Below are 13,085 nucleotides of genomic sequence, written 5' to 3'. Positions count from 1 at the left end.
TGAATATGGAATGAGTCTCCATCTCCTGCCATCACCTTACCTTCTCATGCCAGGCAAGGAGTGATGAGGGGGAGGGGTGAAGCCAGGCAGTGGTAGGAATAGCTGACAGGGAGCCACAGCAGAGGACCGAAAGAGCTGCATGTGGCTCCAGAGCCACAGGTTGCACTCCCCCACCTCAGCCCTGGATTCATTAAATCACCTTGAAGAGGTTACCATCCTCTGGTATCATTCTTTATTTGCCCAGATAATGGAAATTTAATTACCAAAAGCTTCATTAAATTTCTAGCAGATGAAAGCATATGCTTAGGACAATTAAACTGCTATAAAAGAAGGAAATATAAAACTTGGAGATTGCATCAGTTCTCCTCTCACTCGTGTATTCATTTCCTTAGAAATTGTGCTATTTGTACCTTTTCACTTCACCTGAGTTTCCTGGTTTGTTGTTGTTGTTGTTGTTGCTGCTGCTGCTGCTGTTGTTGCTGTTGTTGTTGTTTTACTAAAGGAGAAACCTTTGTAGTAACTTCAAATGTTGCCTGAAAGGAAATCCAAGGAAGAATATCTGGGAGGGTAGGTAGATTATAGATAGATAGATAGATGGATAGATAGATAGATAGATAGATAGATAGATAGATAGATAGATAGATAGATAGATAGATAGATGATAGATGGATGGATAGATAGGTAGGTAGATAGGTAGGTAGATGATAGATAGATGATAGATAGTTGATAGATGGATGATAGATGGATGGATGGATGGATGGATAGATAGTTCAAATGTTGCCTGAAAGGTAACAAGAAAATAGGTAGGTAGATGATAGATAGATGATAGATAGATAGATAGATAGATAGATAGATAGATAGATAGATAGATAGATAGATGATAGATAAATGTTCAAATGTTGCCTGAAAGGAAACCCAAGGAAGAATATCTGGTAGGTAGATGAAAGATAGATAGATAGATAGATAGATAGATAGAAGATAGAGAGAGAGAGAGACAGAGACAGACAGACAGACGGACAGACAGACGGATAGATAGTTGGTGGATAGATAGATATTATAATTTTGAATTATGAAATTGGAAAAGATTGGAGGGATCACATGAGCATGGGGACACTGGAAATGTAACTGTGAAAAATGATCATACTGTAAGTCACTTTTTTCAATGCCATTGTAACTTTGAACAGTCTTTCTACATTAAGCTGCAAAACAGTTTCAGGACATTGGCATGATTTCTAAACTAGCATCAGTGATTCTCAGTGCCAGTGTCAATCAATCAATCCATCAGCACAGATCTGGATGGGACCTGGGAGGTTTTCTAGCCCAACCCCCTGCTCAAGCAGGAGACCCTATACCATTTCAGACAAGTGGCTGTCCAGTGTCTTCTTAAAAGCCCTCCAGGGTTGGAGAATTCACAACTTCTGAAGGCAAGCTACCCCACCTGTTAATTGTCCTCGCTGTTAAGAAGCTTTTCCTTAATTCCATGTTGCTTCTCTCCTGGATTAGTTTCCGTCCATCGTTCCTTATCCTGCCTTCTGGTGCTTTGGAAAATAAGCTGACACCCACCCACCCTTTCTTTGTGGCAGCCCCTCAAATACTGGAATACCTCTATTAAAAATGTTTAATCCGGTATTTCAAAACAGAACAGTGTCCTGGCACCTTTTTCCAGCATAATACTTCTACTATTGCAACTATTTCTCTGCTTACAAGTCATTTCCAAGGAATGCTTTTTGGAACTAGCACATTTTCCCACGTGATCCATCTTAATTACCTCTCCCAGACATGACAGACTTTTCTCTACTTGCAGTAACTACTTTCCCCTTCTTTCTTTCTATGCCGGCATCTGCTGCAATAAAAGTGTATTTTGAGAGCCATTTTGTCTTCAGGCTTTCTCCACAGTGACGTTCTGATGGCCATTATTCTTCCAAAGGTAAGGAACAGCTTCTGAATCTGGACAGCCCTCTTAGAAATTATTAAGGCATTTATTCCAGGAACCCATTCATCATAATCCCCCTATTCAATTTTGCTATTCATTCACTCTGTTCACATTGTTGCATAATGCTCTCTTCAGCCTTCTTTGAAGGGAAAAGGGATTTTTAAAGAGGGGAAAAGAGATTTTTAAGAGGGGGGAAAAATGGTGTGTAGAAGTCTGGATTCAATGTCGTTTTGAAAATGCAATTATGTGGGTCAACCATATTATTTTGAACATAGTATGATCCAGAATTACATGATGGAAACATACAACATGGAAAGCTAGAATGTAGGAATCAGAAGATCATCTAGTCTAATCCCCTTAGTGAAGGCATCAACTATTATAAGAACCCCTAAAAGCCCCAATTTGAATATTTCCAGGGAAAGAGTCCACGACAGATAGTCCTCAACTTATAACCATTTGTTTATTGACTGTTTGAACTTACAATGGAACTTTAAAAGAAATACAACAGCACTGAAAATAGTACCTTATGACTGTTTTTCACACTTCCAACCATTGTAGCATCCCCATGGCCCCATGATCAAAATTCAGGCACTTATAAACTGGCATTTATAACAGTGTGCACAAATGCTGAACATATAATTGCTAAAATATATACACTCTTATTGAAACAGAAGAACAAGTGAAAGAATGCAGGATAAAGTGGGCTAAAACTTTGTAATATCCAAGTTGAACAGTGGGAAAATATGTAATTGATAAGATAGATAACTTAAGATAACTTTATTGTCATTTTATTTTAATGCAAGCACACCAGGCCACATTAAAAATGAAATTCTGTTGCATGCTCTCAAGGGAAAGTGTATAATCTACCCAAACACATACATGACACACATATACACATGCTATATACATACATAAATATATACCTGCACCATACATATACATATAAAGGTAAAGGTTCCCCTCGCACATACGTGCTATTTGTTTCCAGCTCTAGGGGGTGGTGCTCATCTCCATTACAAAGCTGAAGAGCCAGCGCTGTCCGAAGACGTCTCCATGGTCATGTGGCTGGCATGACTAAATGCCTAAGGCACATGGAACCATGTCACCTTCCCAAAGTGGTCTCTAGTTTTCTACTTGCATTTTTTTTTAACGTGCTTTCGAACTGCTAGGTTGGCAGAAGCTGGGATAAGTAATGGGAGCTCACTCCATTACGCGGTGCTAGGGATTTGAACTGCTGAACTGCCAACCTTTCTGATCGACAAGCTCAGCGTCTTAGCCACTGAGCCACTGTATCCCTACTGTTCATTTTGAATATGTAGCAGAAAGAGGAAACTTGAGAGTTCACAAGGTGGATGCTACATGGAACAAAACTGTGACTGAATCTGGATGTTCTGCTTAGGATACTATGAAGCCCCCTTGTCCCAGAAGGCAACAAAGAAAACAGGTCATGAAGAGGGTGTTTAGCATCCCAGACAATCCTGCAGACCCTACTCAAGCATCGTTTATATGTCATGTCCTGGATCTTTTCTACCATCCTCACTGCTCTCTGTGCGGTCTTCCTGTCCGAAGCAATAATGCTTCCAAACCAGACAGTAATGCAATATGGCAGGATGCTCTCAATCGTTCCTCTACAGAAAGTGGTAAGGACATTGGAAGGAAGATGAACTTTTCTTACACGATGCAGAAAATATAGGAGCTGCTGAGGATTGAAACATACATTTATTAGAATTTTAAACAGAAGTTGTATAGAATGATATACCAATGGTGTACAACACATGAGAAATTGCTTAGAAATTGCTTAGAAAGCACTTCCAATTCAACTTGAAAATGTGAAGGGATATTTTACCATGCTTGTGGACACTGATTTAGAGGATTTTAAAGGTTAATCTTCAATAGAGACCAGAAGTCTTCTTGGGACTGATAGACAGCTAGAAAAAGTTGTATAACTTTATATAGAGTGGCACAGTGGTTAGAGTGCAGTACTGCAGGCTACTTCTGCTGACTGACGGCTGCTTGCAATTTGTCATTTCAAATCTCACCAGGCTCAAGGTTGACTCAGCTTTCCATCCTTCTGAGGTGGGTAAAATGAGGACCCAGATTATTGGGGGCAATATGCTGATTCCGTACAATCGCTTAGAGAGGGCGGTAAAGCACTGTAAAGTGGTATATAAGTCTAAGAGCTATTGCTATAATTACCATCTTGAATTGCACCCAAAAGCTAAGAGGCAACTAGTGTGGCTTGTAAACAACACACCTAAAAAAATCAGGCAGATCTTTGATTCCATCATGGTGGTCACCCATCCTGACTTTTTGTATATCATATCTTGCAGGCGTCCCTATTTTGTGTGTGTGTGTGTGCCTGCAAGACTACTAAATGCACAAAATGGTCATAAACCATGAGGTTCATTAAAGGAATTTTGATTATCCAATAGATGGTGGGTTTTTTTTTGCCATTTTCCAGCAGAAAATGGCAAAAAACCCATCCATTGGATAATCCAAATTCCTTTAATGACCTCCATTGTTTATGACCATCGTAAAAGAGCTATGATTTAACTTTAGGGAAAGGTAAATGTATAATTCTGCTTGTGATTCTGTAAAGAAGGTTGGAAGTCACTTCTTTGATTCTTGTTTCTATTTTTCTTTTTCTTTCTTGAACTTTTAGCTTTCTCTTTCTTTTCTCTTTCTTTCTTTTTTTATTTCTTACTTTAGGCTAAATTGCATTGGCTTTTCATTTTCATTTTTCAATATTTTAATAAAATTATATATAAAGAACCCTGCCATTTGGAGTGCTATCGTGAAAGCTAGCAGTTGAAAATCTCAGTGTGGTTTTTCTGATGTCTGGGAGGCCAAATTGTATCTCGGGAAACCTCACCCGGCTGAACAAAACAAGAATGATGAAAACTTTTCCCATAGTTGTAAAAATCTTGCTTTTAAGAGATCCCATTTCTCCATTTCCAAGAGAGTTATCTGTGCATTTAGCCCAAAGTGAAATGATGCAATTACTTTAGAATGCCCCCTTCTGCTGAAAAAAAAAATACCTGACATTTTTCAGGAGAAAGGAATCTGACAGGTAGTTGAAATTTCTAAAGGTGAAGTTCACAAGCATTCCCAGAAGATTGATAAACATTGCCTAAAGAGAAATTCAGAATGTCTTTAGATAGACTTTTTTTTAATCAGGAAAACGTTGGATAAATACCATGCTAACACTGAATTAGATCATTGGTCTAACAGGGATGGATACAATCAACTTCAAGATTGATGTCAGCCTTACAGGGCAAACCAGACAGAGAACACAGCCAGGTGAGTTAATTCTACTCTGTTGTAAAGCTACATTGACAGAATCTTGCATGTCTGAAAGTACAGTCCTCCCCTCTGACCCCTTACTATCCTGAGAAACTAGGCAGAGTTTCTTCTAAACCTCTTGCCCTACCTACTATTCAACTGTGTGGTTAAGCGGTCAGCTGCACCTTATGCTCACTTGTGCCTCACTATTATGTGGTGACAGACCACCATGAACTGTGGGGAGGGGGAATGAAGGGATGCTTTGGGGGGGAACTGAAAGTAGAAGCCATCTCAAGATGCTGCTTCAAGGTCACCCAGCTGCAAGAAGGAAGGAGCATACCAACCTGGGTTCTGACTAGCTGTTATAGAAACATCTTGCAAGAATTTATTGGTGGGCAGCGAGAGGCAGACCAAGGGGTGTGGAGTAGAACTTAGTGATTTTTGGCATGTGAATCTCAGTTCTGGCTTTGCATTACTGTAATTCACTTGACCTTTATGGAACTATATCTTTCTCAACAAATGAAGTTAAGGATTGTTTTTGCTTAGAGGTTCAAGCTGAGGCAGGTCTGTCATTCTGTCTCTTATCTGACTGTTCCCTTGAGCAGTCTATGCCTCACCTCCCAACTCTTTCCAAAATACTATTACACCAGTTGACTTACCAACTAATAAAAATGCAACCCATCGTGTTCTTAAAGATTTACTGTCTAAAATGTGACAAAGTTGGAAAGGGGGATAAAGAAATAAAAAGTGAAACGCCCAGCTTGTTGTTCCAAAGGTGTTTTTTTCCAACAGGCCACTGGATTTAGTCCAGTAGCCTTTTGGAAAAGCAGCTTTGGGACAACTATGTTCTGGATGTTTGAGAATCTTCATAGGCTTGTTATTATACTTTTCAGTTGCCAGGAGCAATCACATATGGATAAAAAACAAAATCAAGATGGCAGCTGTGACGATGTGATTGAAGTCCCACCCTTTAAAAATGCAAATCACCTTACAAATAAAAATGGGACAGGGCTTCAATTGTGTAGTTAAAGATGCTATCAGGGGCAGGGTTTCAAATTTGTAATTGCAGCTGCCATCTTGCTTCTTTGTTACCTTCCCTTTGTGGATATTCCTAAAATTGGAGTGCAACTGATCTTCCACTCCAGTCATAGATGGTCCATATTGGGCCATTGGTTTCAGTTGCTTTGTGAGAAAGAGCAAGGATCAGATGACTTGGTGGGAATTGAAGTAGCAAGTAGCAATAGCACTCGGACTTATATACCACTTTACAGTGCTTTATGGTCCTCTCTAAGTGGTTTAGAGAGTCAGCATTTACCACCAACAATTTGGGTCCTCATTTTACCAACCTCGGAAGGATGGAAGACTGAGTCAACCTTGAGCCTGGTGACATTCAAACTGCCAAATTGCAGGCAGCCGGCAGTCAGCAGAAGTAGCCTGCAGTACCGCACTCTAACCACTGTGTCGCCACCACAAGTAAAAAGAATAGTCCCACGTTGTATGTTTCTTCCTTTCCTGGGGAAGCACTTGAATTAAGATAAAGATGTAAGTGCTTTTAACTGTCCTATAGATCAAGTCCTATCTGTCATGGTATGTGAAAGTGACCTTGGAGACAGGAGGAAGAACTTCAACCTAAACAACCTCATGCAAGAGTTATCTGAGCTCACAGAAGGAAAAGGAGTGTGGGCCCTCCCTAGTTTTCAGAAAAGTAAAACTAAAAGAGATGTGCTTCCAAGACTTCAATTTTCTGTTACTACAACCTTACAATAAATGCTATATTTGTTCCCAAATAATAGAAAATGTAGGTGTGAATCTACTAGAGAATTATGTCTGTCTAGTCTAACAAAAGAGAAGAATTGGGAGTGATATGATAGCAGTCTTCTAATACTTGAGAGTCTGTCACAGAGAAGAGGGAGACAACCTATTATCCAAAGCACCTGAGGGTAAGACAAGAAGTAATGGATGGAAAATAATCAAGGAGAAAACCAAGTTAGGAGTATTTTCCTGATTGTTAGAATCATTGATCAGTGGAATGGCTTCAATCCAGAGGTTGTGAGTGCTCTATCACTGGAGGCTTTTAGAAGAGATTGGGCAGCCATCTGCCCAGAATGGTATAGGGCAGTGATGGCTAACCTTTTCAGCACTGAGTGCCCGAAGTGCGTGCACGCGCACCTCCAAAATGCAATACACATGCACCCCTGTGCATGTGCCCTGCCCCTGTGTATGCTCCCGGCCCCTGTATATGTACACACATCCCCGTGCATGTGTGTGCATTCCTGCACATGCACACACATTTCCCCGCATGTGTCCCATCCCTGTGCATGTGTCCCATGCACATCACCCCACCCCCATGCATGGCCCTCACCCCACACATGCACAGCAGAGTCCCAAAGACCAGCTGGCCAGTGGGAGGCTTGCACGTGCACGCGCAGCAGAGCTGAGCTGGGACAACAGCTCATGTGCCCACAAAAAGGGCTCTGTGTGCCACCTCTGGCACGCGTACCATAGGTTCACCATCATGGGTATAGGGTTACCTGCCATGATCAGAGACTGAAAGGCTTCTAAAGTCCCTTCCAACCCAGTTGTTCTAGGTTCTATCTACTAAATCCAGTTATGTCTGTTCTAAATCAGGAGTCGCCAACCTTTTGGACTTCAGGGACCACCAAATTCATAATTGGAAATCCCGTGGACCAGAGACCCTGGGAAAATCACCAAAAAAGTCTGCAGGAAAATTCCCCACCCCATTTTCCTACCAATCGATCATGCTTCCTCTGGGATCGCAAGATACCATCTCCAGCTCCGTTCTCGGGGGTGGGTGGGAGGGGGAGAGACTTTTGGCTTCATGCAAGGAAAGCAGCAGAAGCAGCAGAAGTCTTTCCCCCAAACTCCACCAGAAATGAGTCTTCGTGAGACTTGCTGTGCCAGTGCAGCCTCTTGGTGAAGGATGCCTTGCAGGGTCCCAAAGTCTCATTTCTGGCAGAGTTTGGGAGAGAGAAAGAAAGACTTTTGCTGCTTTCTCTTGTATGCAGCCAAAAGCAGAAGAAGAAAGATGTGGAAAGAAGCAGCCCAGTATCCAGGCCAGGTGTGTGAGGCGTGTGGGGCAAATTTTTCCCCTCCACCCTTTCCCCCCTCCCCTCACTACTTCAAGTTGTTCACAATGCAAGCAATGCAAGCCTTGTGTTCCCGTGGGCCATATGGGAGGCACAGCCTTGTGTTCCCACACAGCCTGGATTAATTTCTTTGGGGGATGCTTTGGGGGTGACATTTCTCTGCGGACCACCAAAATTTTCTTGCGGACCACCAGTAGTCTCCAGCCCATTGGTTGGCAACCACTGTTCTAAGTTATTACCATCTTTGCTTCCTGCAGCATTTCAAGGCCATTGTGTTTGTGTATCTATGCACAACAACAAAAAGGTTACCTAATACACAATCGTGTTCTAGGCTGCCTAGAATAATATACCAGCATTAGTATAACATTTGTTTCACTAAAGAAAACTGGGCAAAACTAAAGATTTTTCTAGGATACCACTTGAACACCAGGAACTCCAGAAAAATGTGTGTTTTCCTAAAAACTAGGGGTTCAAAATCCCATTAACTTTTTTGTGCTGCTAATTATGTCTTGCTGTTTAGGCTAAGTGGTTTGTTTAGACTGTGTTTTTTTTTTTCTCCAGCTGTCAGATACATCCTAAGGCAATGTCCAGGGTCAAGAACATAGCTTTCAAACGATGAAACAGATTTGGGCTACTGCAGCATCCCTGTTCCATTTGCAAGAGAAAAACGCATTTCTGGGTGACTTTAGGTCTCTCTCTCTCTCTCTCTCTATCTCTCTCTGTCTCTCTCTCCCTCCCTCCCTCTCCATCAAAGCTCTCAAGCAGCCATCACTGTCAAGTTCTCTAGGAGAATTAGCAACTGGATTAAATTCATCCTAGGACTTAGAGCAATCAGGATTCTGGTGGGTTGGCCTATGCATCATTCTTGGGGCATTTCCAAAGCTGCTGAAGGAATTAGATTTGCTCTCAGATTTCATTAGTAGCAAAAAAAAAAAAAAAAGTAAGATGGATGTAAAAATTCCTCTATGTATATGGAAGAAGTCCATCTTCCCACAGACCATAAAGGATATTTGGATACCAGACATGGACCTCTGAGATCAAATGTGTCTCTGTGGAATACTTTACAGGCCAAAACAGATGGACAAAATTAAAGCCATGAATCAACAGGATATGGAGCTCACCCAAGTAAGTATTTCACTTGTCCAGCTGCTCTAGTTTGAAGCAACTTGATAGAGGCAAAAACTGGACCAGGGATCTAGGGTAACCTGATTCTGCCGCAGCCTTTTTTTTACTTGCATTGCTTTTAATGAGTTCCAATCTGTTGGGAAACAATGGGCTGAGATATAGAAGAATTAAAATTCATCTGTCACTATGAAGGATTCCACGACTTAAGCCAAGAATCTGATGGCCTCAAGTTGGAATTCCATCCCATAAAATTTGCAAGATTGTCTTCTGTTATGGCTCATTGGGTTCCACATTGCTCATTATTTCGGTCTACTTTATGACACGGCCAACATAATCGTGAGGATTAATTTTAATTTATTTAAAGTGATCAAACTTAAACTTAGATTTTATTTATTTATTTATTTTAGTTTGAAAAGCAACAACATGAATATGATTAAAAAATGTCAGGGTTAACACAAATTGCTATGTGCAGAGCTTGGAGAGTCTGCTACATAAAGGGAGTGACAAACAATTGTTTGAATATTGTTGATCTATTTGTTAAATTTATATGTCGCTCTGCAAAGCAACTCTGGATGGCTTTCAATTAAGATCATAAATATGAAAATATTAACAAGATTATTTATTTATTTATTGTATTTATTTAGGAAATTTATAAGGTGGCTTACAAGAATATAAAAACATCATCTAAGAGAAACAATAGAACTAATAAAAGAAGATAATAAAATAATAAAATAATAAAATAATATAACAGCCTCCCATCCCTCATCCTGGACACAACACATCACAGCAGCTATTGAATGAGCTCCATCCCGCTCTGTCTTCCCAGGCCTGCTGGCAGAGCCACGTCTTCAGGCCTTCCAGAAAAGTGTTAGAGTGGAGGCCATTCTAATCTCTGGGGGAATGATGTTCCAGAAAGATTAGGTCCAGAACTAAAAAAGCAAAAGCAAAAGCAAAAAACGTATGGTGGTGGCATCTTCCATCCCCAACATAAGCTGCCCCAATCAGGAATATAAATCAACCAGATTGGTGTAGTGCTTAAGGCACAAGACTAGAAACAAGGCTAGGAGATTATGAATTCTAGTTTCGCCTTAGCCATGAAAGCCAGCTGGGTGACTTTAGGTCTCTCTCTCTCTTTCTCTCTATCTCTATCTCTATCTCTATCTCTATCTCTATCTCTCTATCTCTCTCTCTCTCTCTCATTCTCTCTCTCTTTCTCTCCCTCCCTCCCTTCCTCCCTCCCTCTCTCTCTCTCCCCTCTCTCTCTTCCCCACCCTCCCTCTCAACCCTCACAGGACGATTGTTGTGGGAGGAAATAATAGGAGGAAGGTGCATTGGATATTTGTGTTGGATATGTTCATCATCTTGATTTATTTATAAAAATAATTAAAAAGTAAGGTAAAGGAGTCCCTGCAGATTTTACTCTGCTAAGTTGCTGACTGTAGGGGGAAGTACTCATCTCCATTTCAAGGCCATTTAGAGTAGAGTAAAATGGCGTAGAGTAGAGTAGACGTAGAGTAGAGTAGAGTAGAGTAGAATAGAGAAGAGAAGAGAAGAGAAGAGAAGAGAAGAGAAGAGAAGAGAAGAGAAGAGAATAGAAGGGTATAGAATATAGAATGCAGAATGCAGAATGCAGAATATAGAATGCAGAATGCAGAATACAGAATACAGAAGAGAAGAGTTGGAAAGGACTTGGAAGTCTTCTAGTCCAAGCCCCTGTTCATGCAGAAAGATTAAGTTGTTCCATTGATTAAGTGTTCTAACTATCAGGAAATTTCTCCTTAGCTCTAGGTTTGGTTCTCTCCTTGATTAGTTTCCATCCATTGCTTCTTGTCCTGTCCTCAGACAAGGGACTTTGGAGAATAGCTTGACTCCCTCTTCTTTGTGGCAACCCCTGCGACTTCCATGATCAAGAACTGCCCAAGAAAAACTAGACCCTTCTCCAAATGACCTTCTAAATTGTAGCAATATTTCATCTCAAAATTACGGGCAACCAGCAGATCCAACACATTTAGGTTCTAAAGAGGAGCATTAGGAGAAGTGTATATGGAATTGCCACACAGTCTGCTCAAGCACCTCCATTCTGTAACTTGCAATTTTTGCCTGCCTTTTCTCTGTTTCTCCCATGCTGGGAAATCATTTTGAAATCAAGGAACTACACGGCAACTTTTGATCACTATCTGATTACTAATTTAGACAATCCCTCTGTTTACCTTAGTTGAGACAATCATGTTGATCAGCAATGTGTAACTCTACTTAGTTGTGCTGGAACTGTTAAAGAGACAACTACATCCAAGCTTTCACTCAACAGACCTCTGCAATTATTGTTGGCTTGTTGGCTTTTGTGATTACCATGTACACCAAAAACAAAAACCTTAAACAGGGAAGGGAATGTTCCTGTGTTTCCTCACTCCTAAGAATCATTATCCAGCAACTGCACTTTCCCCCACATTATGTCAAAATACAGCTAAGGGCAGAACCAGCAAATTCCATTCACTCCTTGTTGTTGTTACAATTTTATGATTAAATGAACTGAAAAATGTACTGAAAATGTGTTCAGGCTCAGAATTTTTTCATTATAAGCAAAACAAAAACAAAAAAAAACAAACCATCAGGAACAGAATACAAGAGTGCTGTACTTCTCTGCTATATCTTATTAGATATATCAAGTAATATTTCTGGTGTTCTTCTCAACTAAAAGAATAAATATGATTTTCTAGCAAGTGAAAAGGCCTCAAACCCTTGTTTTGTTTATAAATAGCAGGGTCGTTGAATGCTATTTATAGACAAAACAAGGGTATGAGGCCTTCTCGTTTGCTAAAAAGAAATCATATGTGCTATTGTTTAGCAAGTCTTATGACATTTATGACTCAACCAAGTGATCATGCCCCAACATCTAACTTTTATATACTGTTGTTACTCTCTATCCCCATCTAGTGGCTGAAGGAATAAATATGCCCCAATATACAATCTTTATATACTGTTCTTGAGCTCTAGCCCCATCTAGTGACTGGAGAGACAAATACAAAGTATATTGTTTGAATCTGACCCCACCTCTTTACCCTTCAGCCCTCACTCTCAAACCAAGTGCACACTGGGAAGCCAGACTCCATTTCCTTCAGCGTTTGGAGAAGGCAAAAGCACAAAGGAGAATCCATCTTAATCTGTGGCACACGGTCGTCCAAGGACAAACCCACATCCCACACACAGAACATCGCTGGTGAGATTTAAATTGCTTTTATTTATTAATTGTTATGTTCAGCAGTAACTTAATACTGCCTATCTTGTATATAGTTCTCATTGTATGTATTCCCATTTTCCACAGATTCACCATATCCTGTTCTTTCAATCAAGCATTCCGATCTATGCACAAGGTCTGTTTTACTGGGAGATAGGTGGGTTTAGCTGCATGTCGAACTGCGCACAGACTAACATGTAGTGAGGACAGAATATAAGTCTGCCATGAAAAAGTCCAGGATGTGGCCTTCAATTCTTGTACAGATAGTCCTTGACTTATGACTGTGAACCTCATAATTGATGGCTAATCTTGATGGTCATAAAAGGGTCATCATGTGACCAACTGGATTTTATGATCCTTTTTGCAGGGGTTGTTCAATGATCATTAAGTGAATCCATTGTTT

The 13,085-nt window shown here is 40.5% G+C and overlaps 1 long non-coding RNA gene across 1 annotated transcript; it reads left to right on the top strand.

Moving 5' to 3' along the window:
- Positions 1-1,806: 1,806 nt before the first annotated feature.
- Positions 1,807-12,658, top strand: LOC148126466 (uncharacterized). Its single transcript, XR_015743314.1, has 3 exons — positions 1,807-1,927; positions 5,165-5,233; positions 12,514-12,658. It is a non-coding gene; the product is annotated as an uncharacterized LOC148126466 (long non-coding RNA).
- The last annotated feature ends 427 nt before the right edge of the window (positions 12,659-13,085 follow it).

Source organism: Pseudonaja textilis, chromosome 3 (genome assembly GCF_049901715.1).
Source record: "Pseudonaja textilis isolate UNSWEBS1 chromosome 3, rPseTex1.2, whole genome shotgun sequence".
Taxonomy (NCBI): Eukaryota; Metazoa; Chordata; class Lepidosauria; order Squamata; family Elapidae; genus Pseudonaja; species Pseudonaja textilis.
The sequence above is the reverse complement of the archived record's forward strand: the minus strand, read 5'-3'. Positions and strand labels throughout refer to the sequence as shown.